Here is a 14,449-nt window from a genome sequence, read left to right as displayed (position 1 = left end):
AAAATAACAGGAGCAGTGTCACAGAATTTGTTCTCTTACGTCTGTCCAGGAATAGAAATTTGTAGATATTCTGCTTTGGACTGTTCCTTTCCTGTAACATTGCAATCCTCTTAGGGAATTTCCTCATCCTCATCACCGTCAGAGGCAGCCCCCTCTTTCAGAAACCCATGTACTTCTTCCTCTTCCTCTTGTCCCTCATGGATGTCTGATACACTTCCATGGTGACTCCCAAACTGGTCATAAATATGCTGTCTGAGAAGAAAACCATCTCTTTCCGGCCACTGCATGATGCGAATCTTCATCATGAACTTATTTGGTGGGGATGAGATCTTCATTCTCATGGGGATGGCGTACAATTGCTATGTTGCCATCTGCAAACCCTTACACTATATGGTCATCATGAACAAACAGCGGTGTGCCACAGTGGTTGCAGTGTGTTGGGGAGGAAGATTTCTCCATTCCTTCATCGAGTGGCACCTTATTTATTTTTATTTTTTGCCTTTCTGTGGCCCCAATAAAATTGATCACTATTTCTTTGATGTTTACCCTCTCCTGGAACTGGCCTGCACAGAAACTGAAGTGATAGGACTTTTAGTCCTCTCTGATTCAGGGGCAGTTGCATTGATCTCATTTATAATCTTGGTCTTCTCTTACATCACCATTTTAACCAGTTTGAGGACACACTCTTCAGAATGTCGATGCAAAGCCCTATTCACCTGCACTTCCTGCATCACTGTGTTGGCATTATTTTTTTTTTTTGCCCTCCATCTTCATTTACCTCTGGCCAGCACAGATCTTCCCTGAGGATAAGGTGTTTGCTCTCTTTTATACCATCATTGCACCCATGTTCAACCCCTTCATCTACATGCTGAGGAATGAAAATGGCTATGAGATAGGTGTGATGTTGGAAGCTGCGTTTGGAACGAAAATCAGCCAGGTGAAACAGAAGTTTACATATCCTTCCCCTTCTGTGTTTGGTTTATTCTATCTACCCAGTTCTTTTCTGTTCAATTGACATGAGTGTTCTCCTAGGCTCAGGGGAAATGTGAATTGTAACTGTTTATCAGACTGTAAATATCCCTTCCTCCACTTCAATGTCTATGTTTAATACAACCATCCATTACCTTATAATAGGAATAAATAATAATGGCATTTATTAAGCGCTTACTATGTGCAAAGCACTGTTCTAAACTCTGGGGAGGTTACAAGGTGATCAGGGTGTCCCACGTGGGGCTCACAGTCTTCATCCCCATTTTGAAGGTGAGGAAACTGAGGCCCAGATAAGTTAAGTGATTTTCCCAAAGTCACACAGCTGACAATTGGAGGGGTCAGGATTTGAACCCATGACCTCTGACTCCAAAGCCCGTGCTCTTTCCACTGAGCCATGCTGCTTACCCATTTTGAATAAAATATTTCCAGAAAAACGAATAACTCCTGCTCAGTGGGATGGACAACGAATTATGGTCTTCAGTTGATGTTGAAATTAATTATAAGTTTCATGGAGTGGGAATTACACCTTTCATATGCGCTGTGCAGTGATGGCAGATGTGGATTTTAGCAGTTACAGTCTCTATTATAAGTTTATTTGCAAAGCAGGATTTTCAGTGGGTTCTACTCATAAAATTGTCTCAGTCCCTCCTTGCTGGTAGGTGAGACACAGAGGAGGGTTTGAAAACTCTTTTCAAACATATGGAAGGCAGCATTTGGGATTTTAAATGGAAAGCAGTGTTGCCTAGTGTAAAGAGAATGAGCATAGCAGTCAGAGGATTTGGGTTCTAATCCTGTTTCTGCTGCTTGGCTGCTGTGTCACCTTAGGTAAGTCACTTATCTTCTCTGTACCTCAGTTACTTCGCCTGTAACACGAGAATTGAGACAGTGAGTCCCATGTAATATATAGATTGTGCCCAACCTGGTTATCTTGTACCTACTCCAGCACTTAGTACTGTGCCTGGCACAGAGTGGAAACTTAAATAACATTAAAAATGTCATCTTCACTTTGCTTCATCTGTTGGTGTATAACCTTTGCTAAGGGAATAATTCACCAAGCTGAGGTAGCTTAAAAGTGTTAGGGAGGCCTGGAATTGCTCAGGGGAAGGGATCTATTTGAGATCATATTTTTCATTGAAGGAAAGGGGACAGTGTTCTAGATGTACCTTCTTCTGAACTTGCAACTGTGATGTAAGGATTTAGGACTTGAAAGAGAAAGAAACTCAGAATGGGGAGATGGCTGTTGATAATGGGAAAAATGCGAAAACCTACTAGACTGGATAATAAATACAAGGAAATATAACTGTCAAAAATCTAGAAACAGTAATGGGCATACCCATGGAGTTTAAAGATTAAGATAAAGAAGTCAGGTCAGGGGAGCAATAAGGAACCATCCCCATGAGAATGTTCAGGCATCTTTGTTAACACTTTATTTTATAACATGAAGCTTGTTTGCCCTTCATTGTCAGGTATAATATCAGTTAATTTTCAGAAGCATGATGAGGGGTGTTAATGTCAGTGTTTTTTAATGGCATCTGTTAAGAGCTTACTGTGTGCCAGGCACTGTACTTTAGTGCTGGGGTAGATACAATCTAATCAGGTTGTACACAGTCCTTATCCCATTTGGGAATCATAGGCTTAATTCCCATTTTACAGATGAGGTAACTAAGGCACAGAGAAGCTGAATGACTTTCCCAACATCACATTACCAGCAATTCGCGGAGGCAGGAATAGACCCAGGTCCTTCTAACTCCCAAACCTGTGTTCTATCCACTCAGTCACCCTGCAGAAGTTAGGACTATGACTTGAATGTGTCAATTCATTGTTATATTGTACTCTCCAAAGCACTTAAATAAGCATTCTGCACACACTAAGTGTTTAATAAATATGATTGAAAGAATTGAATGATTGAATTTAGGATAGTCTTCAAGTTGGGTTTAGATTCCAGGTGAGAATTGGGATGCAGTTGCAAACTGGCGTCCCCTAAGATGTGTGGGGTGGCACCCTGAAGAGAAGGAGATGAACATGGTGGACCAGGGTGGAGCTGGCCCCCGAGAGAGCTGAGGAGACCTAGGCAGGGCCGGGCTGGACCTACAGGAGCCAAGGGGAGCCGGGCTGGTCTGGTCTCAGCTGAGGAGAGACCGACACTGCTGGTCAGGCTTTGAGCGGGACTTAGATTGGAGGTGTCTCTACTTACTATCATTCAACCTATCAATTTTTCTTGGGAAGCAGCAGCATGGTGGAGTGGCTAGAGCACGGGCCTGGGAGCCAGAAGGTCCTGGGTTCTAATCCCAGCTCTGCCGATCATGTGTTGTTTGCCTGTGGGCAGATCACTTCACTTCTCTGGGCCTCAGTTACCTCATCTGGAAAATGTGGATCAAAACTTGGAGCCCCATGAGGGACAGGGACTGTGTCCAAATCCCTTTGCTTGAATCCACTCCAGTGTTTAGAATTGTGCCTGGCACGTAGTAAACGCTTACCATGGACCATTATTATCATTGTTATTATTTATTGAGTGCTTACCGTGTGCAAGACACTGTATTAAGCACTTGGAGGTGTACAGTACAACCAGGTAGTTAGACACAGTCCCTGTTCACAGATCATACAATCTGGACAGGTAGAAAGGAGATAAAACACAAACAAAAAAACCCAAAATCAAGAAAGCGTTATTTGGTGGAACAGGTAAAGTGTAAGGGCACTAACAAAAATCCTGATCTCCTACAAGACCCTGGCCTTCAAACCTTGGTCTACTTACACCAAGTCACTTGTGTCTATACCCGGTAAGGACTACAATGATCCAGGACCACAGGATTTATATTGCTTATTGTTTTCCTAGTTCCTCTCTCTTTGGTGTTTTCTTGTTTTTGTTTTATGAATTCCTTCAGTGTTTTCATGATTACCTTATTCTGTAGCCAACTGGTGGAATGAAGTAGGTGGACGTGAAGAATGAATAAACGTTTAATCGTTAGACTGACCGTTAGGGTTATACATTTGCTTTCTGTTACTGGCTCATGAAACTATCAATCTATACTATTCACTGAGTCTGACTGTATGCGGAACAGAATTCTAAACCACTGAGGGAGTGCAATAGAGGTAAAAGATGTGATACCTGCATTCAAAGATCTTACAATCTACTGGGGGTGATTGGTAAAGAATAATTTCCAGTTGGACAAAAAGGAACATGGAAATTTGGATAAATGAATGATTAAGTAGTTAATAGCATACATTAATCTTTGTGTGCCTAATTGGTATGGATAGCCGCAGAAGAATCAAGTGGGTAGTTAAGACGGTATAATCTGGGGAGAAGAAAACGATCAGCAAAGAGTTCAATTGTAGTCGAAAATATGGACAAAGTTAAAGAATTGATAGCAGTGCCCATGAAGCTTGTTTTCAACATGATGAAGGAAAGTTCCTGGGTTTTTTCCACCACCACCTCTGATAATAATCACTATGATGTTTATTAAGAGCTGACTATGTGCCAGGCACTGCACTAAGCACTGCAGGGGATATAAGCAAATTGAGCATCAGCCTTCTCTCTGATCTCCCATCCTTGTGTCTCTCTCCACTTCAATCCATACTTCATGCTGCTGCCCGGATTATCTTTGTCCAGAAACGCTCTGGGCATATCACTCCCCTCCTCAAAAATCTCCAGTGGCTACCAATCAATCTGCGCATCAGGCAGAAACTCCTCACCCTGGGCTTCAAGGCTGTCCATCACCTCGCCCCCTCCTACCTCACCTCCCTTCTCTCCTTCTACAGCCCAGTCCGCACCCTCCGCTCCTCTGCCGCTGATCTCCTCACCGTACCTCGCTCTCGCCTGTCCCGCCATCGACCCCCGGCCCACATCATCCCCCGGGCCTGGAATGCCCTCTCTCTGCCCATCCGCCAAGCTAGCTCTCTTCCTCCCTTCAAGGCTCTGCTGAGAGCTCACCTCCTCCAGGAGGCCTTCCCAGACTGAGCCCCTTCCTTCCTCTCCCGCTCGTCGTATATATGTATATATGTTAGTACATATTTATTACTCTATTCATTTATTTATTTATTTATTTTATTTGTACATATCTATTCTATTTATTTTATTTTGTTAGTATGTTTGGTTTTGTTCTCTGTCTCCCCCTTTTAGACTGTGAGCCCACTGTTGGGTAGGGACTGTCTCTGTATGTTGCCAATTTGTACTTCCCAAGTGCTTAGTACAGTGCTCTGCACATAGTAAGCGCTCAATAAATACGATTGATTGATTGATTGATTGATTGATTGAGTAGGACATAGTCCTTGTCCCACGTGGGGCTCACAGTCTCAAATAAAGTTCTTCAGAGACTTTGGGATCTGGTAGGGTCCCTGGACCTTTAATAGCTAGTTGCATATTCTAGGCAAACCTTTTCCCAAAGATAGCTCTGTACCAAACATTTGCGGGAAAACTTAGTAGTTATCTCTTTTTTTTTCCTCTAAGCTCAGACGTAGGTGAATGCATGCCTCAGACAGCCCCAAGGAAATGAATTTGACTCCTGGGAAACTAGAGATTACTCGAGATTCAGAAACCCCAGTTTCTCGGAAACTGCCCCCATCCACTGTGAAGGTTGGACTTCCATCAAGTTTTCAGTTTTATCCTGACACATCTCTGAAAAGCCTTTTGGTTCATATGACTGGAAATAAAGATCTAAGCACATAGATATGCATCATTATGGGAAGACTAAAAAAGGAGTTTGTTTTCTTTTTATAACATGAGCATTCTCTCTTGATCTCTCAGCTCTCATGCTTTAGTTCATAGACTTTTTTGTGCAGGTCCCTAGTCATTTTAGTTTAAAAAGAAAGCCATATTGCAAAGACCTAGGTTCAGATTGGCTGACTCTCCTTGGAAAGTTGAGCATGGATTGTCAATTTGGGTCTTCATTTAAATCGCAATCTTAAAATAATGTGAGATAGACCAGACTCATTTTAACCCGCATTATCTTTTTTGGCAGATCTCTAAGTCTGTTTAAAAAATATCTGAATGAACACTTCATATGATTTTTTGGTCCTAATCAGGTGATCCTTAAAGGAATCCCATGAATGAGGGGCTTTGTTAGAGAAAGAAAATCAGATTGTTGGAATTCTGAAACTTTTTCATGTGACAGATATGATCTCTAGAGGCATATGTTTATTGTTGGCCACCATGGGTCAGTGAGAAGATCATAGGACTGTGAGTGGGAGACCTGGATTCTGGAGTGCTGGGTGACCTTGAGCAAGCTGCTCAATCTCTTACTAGCAATATTGATAAGGCAGCGAATGTGTCTTCCAATTCAGTGATATTTTACTCTCCTAAGCGCTAACTACAGTGCTCTGCATACAGTAAGCACTCAATAAATACAAATGAATGAATGAATAAATAAAATTGATTGCTTGATTTCCAATAGCTATGGTATTTATTTAGTGCTTATTCTGTGTTATGCACAGGGATAGATGAAGGATAATTATTATTTTTATTATTTTTATCATGGTATTTGTTAAAGCCAAGCACTGCACTAAGTGGCAGGGTAGATACAAGATAATCAAACCAGGCACAGTCCCTATATCATCTGGGGCTCTCAGTTTGGGGTAGGAGGGAGGGAGGATTTAATCCCCATATTACAGATGAGGAAACTGAGGCACAGAGATGTCAAATGATTTGGTTGTCACACAGCAGGCAGGTGGCAATGCTGGAATGAGAACCCAAATCTCATGACTCCCAAGTCCATGCTCTTTCCATTAGGCTAGGCTTCTCCTTGGGTGCCTCATTTTTCTCAGCTGTAAAACGGAGATAAAAATTTTCCCTCTCCCTACTTCTTAGATTATGAGCCCTATATGGGAGAGGACTGTTTCCTATCTGATTAGCCTGTATTACGGTTCTTAACACAATGCCTGGCACATGGTGAGCACTTAATAAATTTTAAAAAGACTTTAGCATCTCACTAGAAATGAAAGAGATGTTCAGCAAAGATATTAAATTTCTCTTGCAGTGTTCCTATACACAATGAAACAATATTACAAGTCATAGTCAATTATATGTGCAAGAAACAGCAATTTTCTAAATGTTATTTGCAGTGTTTCATTTTCCAATCATTTCAGATAAATACTTCTTATTCCCAGGATGGAAAATAGGAACAGTGTCACATAATTTGTTCTCTTAGGACTGTCCAGTGACAGAAACTTGCAGATATTCTGCTTTAGGCTGTTCCTCTTCTGTTACGTTGCAATCTTGTTAGGGAATCTCCTCAACCTCATCACCATCAAATGCAGTTCCCTTATCAGGCAGCCCATGTACATCTTCCACTGCCACTTGTCCCTCGTGGACCTCTGCTACACTTCCATGGTGACTCCCAAACTCGTCAGAGATTTGCTGTCTGAGAAGAAAACCATCTCTTTCAGCTGCTGCACGATGTAACTCTTCAGGATGCACTTATTTGGTGGGTTGTGATCTTCATTCTCGTGGGGACAGACTAAGATCGCTATGTTGCCATTTGCAAATCCTTACACTATAGGGTCAACATGAACAAGCAGCAGTACTCCACAGTAGTTGAAGTGTGGTGGGAAGGAGGATTTCTCCATTCCATCGTTCAGTGGCTCCTTGTCATTTTTTTTTTGCCCTTCTGTGGCCCCAATAAAGTCAATCACTATTTCTGCTATGTTTTACCCTCTCTTGAAACTGGCCTGCTCAGACACTAATGTGAATGGATTTTTAGTCCTCGCCAGTTCAGGGACAATTGTAATGATCTCATTTGTAGTCTTGGTCTACTCTTATGTCACTATTTTAGCCAGTCTGAAGACCCGCTCTTCGGAAGGACAGCACAAAGCCCTCTCCACCTTGGCTTCCCACATCACCATGATGGCACTGCTTTTCTTGCCCTGCATCTTCATTTACCTCCATCTGGCCCAGACCTTACCCGAGGATAAGTTGTTTGTTCTGTTTTATACCATCATTGCCCCCATGTTTAACCCCCTCATCTACACACTGAGGAACAGAGCGATAAAAACGACCATGAGGATGATGGGGTGCTATAAACTGAATTTAGAGAGAAAATCATGCAGGTGAAACGTATTCCTATGTCTCCCTCCACTGCTAGCTATCCTTGGTGTCATTCACCTACTCATTTGGGTACATTCAAAATGCACTGCAAACAATTGCACTGCAAATACAGGTGTCTTTGTCCATAGGCTTGGAAGCAACATGACATCTACCTATGTTTCAGATTGTAATCCCTTCTTTTTATGGTATATACTAACTGCTTACCATGTTTCAAACACTGTTCTAAGTTCAGGGATAGGTGCATGTTAATGAGCTTGGCCACAATACCTGTCCTGCAGGGACATCGTCTAAGTAGGAGGAAGAACAGGAGGACTGGGGTACAGAAAAGTGAAGTTGTGTGCCCAAGGTCAAACAAACAACAGGCAATTGACAGAATTGGGATTAGAGCCCAGGGCTTCTGACTCCGTGGCAAACGCTCTTTCCATTAGGCCATAATGCTTTTTCCTCCGACTCAGTGACTGTATCTTACCCAGTTGTATATTTCCTTATTTAATTTGAAATGACATTGTCAGTAAAAAGAAATGTTTCTTCTTAATGAGATGAAAAATTAATTATTATGTTAAAATTAATTGTAAGCATCTAGGGAACATAAATTGTGATTTGGTATGGGTTGTGTGGTGTCAGCAAATGTTAGTTTTCAGTGAGTTCTTCTGTGACATATGGATAAGTCACTCTCTGGTGGTAGGTGAATCACAAAAGGAGCTTCACTGACTCTTTTAGAACTTTAGGAGACTATTTAGGGTTTTGCATCACCAAATCTTCTGGTGCCAACCTATGCTGTTAGATTACTTCTGTAGGCTAATGAAACAGGCGGTGGTGGAGAGGGCTGGGGTTGGTTCATGCAAAATATTTCACAAGCATTTTCACAAGCATTTTAAGAAAAGGGGGGATTTTAGGTGGTAACCTCTTAATTTGAGGTGGTTTTGGGAGAATATGGAACTCCAAAAGAGAAAGAAGAGCAGTTTGTTACCTATGAACTGAACCTTCAAAATATAAAGTGAATGGACTCAGGATCTGATTTAGCTAGTATTATTAGTTGGGCTAGGGTTTAGATTAGTTTTAGGTTTAGATTTCAGGTTAGGGGTAACGTTGGAGATAGGTCTGGGGCAAGACTAGCATCCATATTCTGCTATTCATTCATTCATTCATTCAATTGTATTTATTGAGCACTCACTGTATACAGAGCACAGTACTATGAGGTTGGGAGAGTACAATACAACAATAAACAGACACATTCTCTGCCCACAATGATCTTACAGTCTAGATGAGGGAGACAGACATTAATATAAATAAATAAATTACAGATATTGACATAACTGCTGTGAGGGTGGGACAAAGAGAGCAAGTAAAGGTGGTACATACAGAGTGGGAGAAGAGGAAAGCTATGAACATGCATTCTATGTGGGACAGGTACTGTGTCCCACCTGATTATATTATTTCTGCTCCAGCTCTTCATCCAGAATTTGGCACATAGTAAGCACTTAACAAGTACCATAATGATTATACCAGATTTTGGCCTGACTTCCTACTTTTAGGTTTGGTGATTCTAATTTTCAAAATTTCAAGTTAGGTACCTGATTTTTAACCCTCAGGGTGTAAAATGTGTTGATTTGATCTGAACAGCATTTCAGGGAAAATAAGGTTTCAGGGAAAAGAAGGCAAAACCCAGCCCCAAACTGTGTAGGAATATACAAGTGACCCAGAGACACCCGGAGGTTGACTGTCAAGAGCTGGAGCTTGCTGGGAAAACCATGAGGAGACTGTCAGAGATGGGGGCTGGAGGCTTGCGTCAATCCAAGTTATCAGAATTAGATAGCAGAAGGAGAAGTAAAGTCTTCTGTTCTGGGTAATTGCAAATACCTAAATGGTAGAAGGTGACACAGTAAAAGACCTGTCAGAGGAGAAAAATTAGAAGACTAAGGCCAGAAGAAAAAGAGAGAAGAAAATGATCATTAATTGGGTGTAGGAAGATAAAGAAAGGGTAGAGAAAGCAAAGAAGGGCAGGTGAGAAATTTTAATTTTTACTGTTACTATTAATTCTGGTTTTACATGAAACGTTGTGTCACAATGAAGGGAATTTCATACATTTGCAAAGTAGAGATTAACAAAATATTGTTAAAAATGATTTTAAAATAATTTTTAAGAAATTTGTATATGGTCTCAAAAATGTCATCAATATAATCACTGGGTGGCTCTCTGAACTTTATTTTCCTCATGCTTGTGTATCATTCTGAATGATAGTAGCTTAGGGAGGAACAATATTTCTCTGACAACTGTAGGGTTGTAGCTTATCTACTAGCAGAGGGTAAGAATAAAGGGGAAGAGAAACAAACTTTGCTCTCTAAAGTATGATTGAATTTCCTCTTGAGCATAGTTTATCTTATTAATGGTGCTATACTTGGTTAGAGTGTAAAACATTTTCTGGTAACCATATGATAAGAATCAGTTCAAAGCTCAATTATGATTTTCTGCATCAATATCTAACTCAACACTATCATCTCAATAACTAACTTGTGTAAAGCTCCATATCAAACATTAGGGAGAATATATGAGAAGTACATTTAGACCTGGTCCCTGCTTTGCAAGTAGCTCACAACCCCAATCTGACACACGCAACAGAAAGTCAGCATATTCAAATTCAAAAGGTCAAGGCAACAATCAATCAAAGGCATTTACTGAGACCTTACTGTGTGCAGAGTACTGGACTAAAAGTTGGGGAGAGTACAAGACAAACGCCTTGATAGAAGTCACCCCTGCCCTCCCACAAGGAGGTTATGGTCTAGAGTAAGAAGTTAAAGATTCAACAATTCTAAAATATGAACAGTAGATTATCTGGCAGTGCAATCCTGCCTAGATCAATCAATCAATCAGTCACTCAACAGTATTTATTGAGCATTCACTAACAGTGACTGCTCACTACTATGGCCAAAAATGTGTTCCTTCTTTTCCACATTTTAGTGTTTGGGCAGGCTAGACCTTTGTGACTGATTGTCACTCTTAAGCTGGACAGACTGAGCCCCCTCCCCAGACTGAGCCCCCTCCTTCCTCTCCCCCTCCTCCCCTTCCCCATCCCCTCTGCCTTACCTCCTTCCCCTCCCCACAGCATCTGTACATATGTATATATGTTAGTACATATTTATTACTCTATTTATTTATTTATTTTATTTGTACGTATTTATTCTATTTATTTTATTTTGTTAAAATGTTTTGTTTTGTTCTCTGTCTCCCCCTTCTAGACTGTGAGCCCACTGTTGGGTAGGGACCGTCTCTATATGTTGCCAACTTGTACTTCCAAAGCGCTTAGTACAGTGCTCTGCACACAGTCAGTGCTCAATAAATATGATTGAATGAATGAATGAATGAATGACAGAGTTTGCCCCTTTTTATGCTGGAGCAATAAGTTACCCTGGCCTCCTTCTTTGTGGATTCCAGAAATGTGAAGGATTCATTCATTCATTCATTCAATCGTATTTATTAATAATAATGATAATAATGACATTTATTAAGTACTTACTATGTGCAAAGCACTGCTCAAAGCGCTGGGGAGTTACTAGGTGATCAGGTTGTCCCACAGGGGCCTCACAGTCTTAATCCCCATTTTACAGATGAGGTAACTGAGGTACAGAGAAGTTAAGTGACTTGCCCAAATTCACACAGCTGACAACTGGTGGAGCCAGGATTTGAACCCCTGACCTCTGACTCCAAAGCCCGGGCTCTTTCCACTGACTGATGAACACTTGCTGTGTGCCCAGCACTATACTAAGTACTTGGAAAGTAGAATTCAGCAATAGAGACAATCCCTGTCCACACAAGGGGAGATTTGAACCATGCCTATTCACTGCACCTTGATCATGTCTATCTTGCTGCCTATACCTTGCCCACACCTTCCCTCTGGTCTGGAACACCCTCCCTTTCATACATGACAGATAACCACTCTTCCAACCTTCAAAACCCTCCAAAAATCATATATCCTCTCAGAGGCTTTCCCAAACTAAACCCTCTTTTCCCCAACTCCCTCTCCCTTCTGCATCACCTATGCACTTGGATCTTCCTTGTTAGCACTTGTTAGTCACCCAACCCTCTGTCTCCAAGCCTTTATGTACAGATCCGTAATTTCTTATAATCTCCATCTCCCCTTCTGGACTGCACACTTCTTATGTGTGGGGAAAGTGTCTACAAACTTCATTATTTTTTACTCTCCCAAGTTCTTAGTTCAGTGCCTTGCACCAAGTAAGCACTCAATATATATCACTGATTGACTGATGGATTGATGCCTTACAAGGCTTCTTTGATCAACAGTTTTAAAAATTGGAATTATCAATCCCTGGGTCAGCCCCACCTCCTTGTGTTGCATTCAGCAGGCACCCTTATTATTTATGTTTATGCATCCTTGCACTATTTTACGGTGTTTGTTAATCACTTACTATGTGCTAGGCACTGTACGAAGTACTGGGGTAGATATAAATTATCAGGATGGACACAATCTATGTCTCACATGGGCCTCAGAGTCTTAATTCCCATTTTATAGATGAGTTAACTGAAGCACAGAGAAGTGAAGTGAAATACCCAAGGTCATGCAGAAGACAAGTGGCAAAGTCAGGATTAGAGCCCGGGTCCTTATGACACCCAGGTCCATGCTCTATCCACCAGGTCATGCTGCTTCCTCATATTATCAGCTCAGATTCATTGAAATTTACTCATCGCTCTGCCTTTAAGAACTTTTCGTATAAACAGCAGTAACATATATGAATGGCTTGGTTCTGTCAACTGCCCTTGCTAGACTGTGAATTCTTAAAAACTAGAGATTATGTTCCTTAATCAATTGCACTCTTCCCAGGGCTTAATACAAAACACCATACAAAGTATTTGGACGAGAACTGTTGAGTGAAACACACATTCCCTGAATATCCAGCACTTAGAACAGGGTTTGGCATATAGTAAGGGCTTAAAAAATAATACTATTATTATACTGTTTACAGTCTAATGGTTTTAAACATAATCTGAACTTCAATCCTAGTATGAACCATAATTCTAATTTCAAGAGGATTAATTATCTGGAGATGACACTAATGCTAGGAAAAGTCCAGGGAAAAAGTGGAAGAGGCAGAACAGCAACTAAATGGATAGAGACGATAACAACAATAATGGGAGAACCATCAATCAATCAGTTGTATTTATTGAGCACTTACTGTGTGCAAAGCACTGTACTAAGCGCTTGGGAAGTACAAGTTGGCAACATATAGAGATGGTCCCTACCCAACAGTGGGCTCACAGTCTAGAAGGGGGAGACAGAGAACAAAACAAAACATATTAACAAAATAAAATAAATAGAATAGATATGTACAAGTAAAATAAATAAATAAATAGATTAATAAATGTGTACAAACATATATACATATATACAGGTGCTATGGGGGAGGGAAGGAGGTAAGATGGGGGAATGGAGAGGGGGAGGAGGGGGAAAGGAAGGAGCGGGCTCAGTCTGGGAAGGCCTCCTGGAGGAGGTGAGCTCTCAGTAGGGCCTTGAAGGGAGGAAGAGAGCTTGCTTGGCAGATTGGCAGAGGGAAGGCATTCCAGGCCCGGGGGATGACGTGGGCCAGGGGTCGATGGCAGGACAGGCGAGAACGAGGCATGGTGAGGAGATTAGCGGCAGAGGAGTGGAGGGTGTGGGCAGGGCTGTAGAAGGAGAGAAGGGAGGTGAGGTAGGAAGGGGTGAGGTGATGGAGAGCCTTGAAGCCGAGAGTGAGGAGTTTCTGCCTGATGCGTAGGTTGATTGGTAGCCACTGGAGATTTTTGAGGAGAGGAGTAACATGCCCAGAGCGTTTGTGGACAAAGACAATCCGGGCAGTGGCGTGAAGCATGGATTGAAGTGGGGAGAGACACGAGGATGGGAGATAGGAGAGGAGGCTGATACAGTAGTCCAGACGGGATAGGATGAGACCTTGAACGAGCAGGGTAGCAGTTTGGATGGAGAGGAAAGGGCAGATCTTGGCAATGTTGTGGAGCTGAGACTGGCAGTTTCTGTTGACGGCTTGGATGTGAGGGGTGAACGAGAGAGCGGAGTCGAGGATGACACCAAGGTTGCAGGCCTGTGAGACGGGAAGGACGGTAGTGCCGTAAACAGTGATGGGAAAGTCAGGGAGAGGGCAGGGTTTGGGAGGGAAGACAAGGAATTCAGTCTTGAACATGTTGAGTTTTAGGTGGCGGGCAGGCAGACATCCAGATGGAGATGTCCTGAAGGCTGGAGGAGATGCGAGCCTGGAGGGAGGGGGAGAGAGCAGGGGCAGAGATGTAGATTTGGGTGTCATCAGCGTAGAGATGATAGTTGAAGCCGTGGGAGCAAATGAGGTCACCAAGAGATTGAGTGTATATCGAGAACAGAAGGGGACCAAGAACTGAACCTTGAGGAACCACAACAGTAAG

Source organism: Tachyglossus aculeatus, unplaced genomic scaffold, assembly GCF_015852505.1.
Source record: "Tachyglossus aculeatus isolate mTacAcu1 unplaced genomic scaffold, mTacAcu1.pri scaffold_78_arrow_ctg1, whole genome shotgun sequence".
Taxonomy (NCBI): Eukaryota; Metazoa; Chordata; class Mammalia; order Monotremata; family Tachyglossidae; genus Tachyglossus; species Tachyglossus aculeatus.
Note: the sequence above shows the minus strand (reverse complement) of the source record.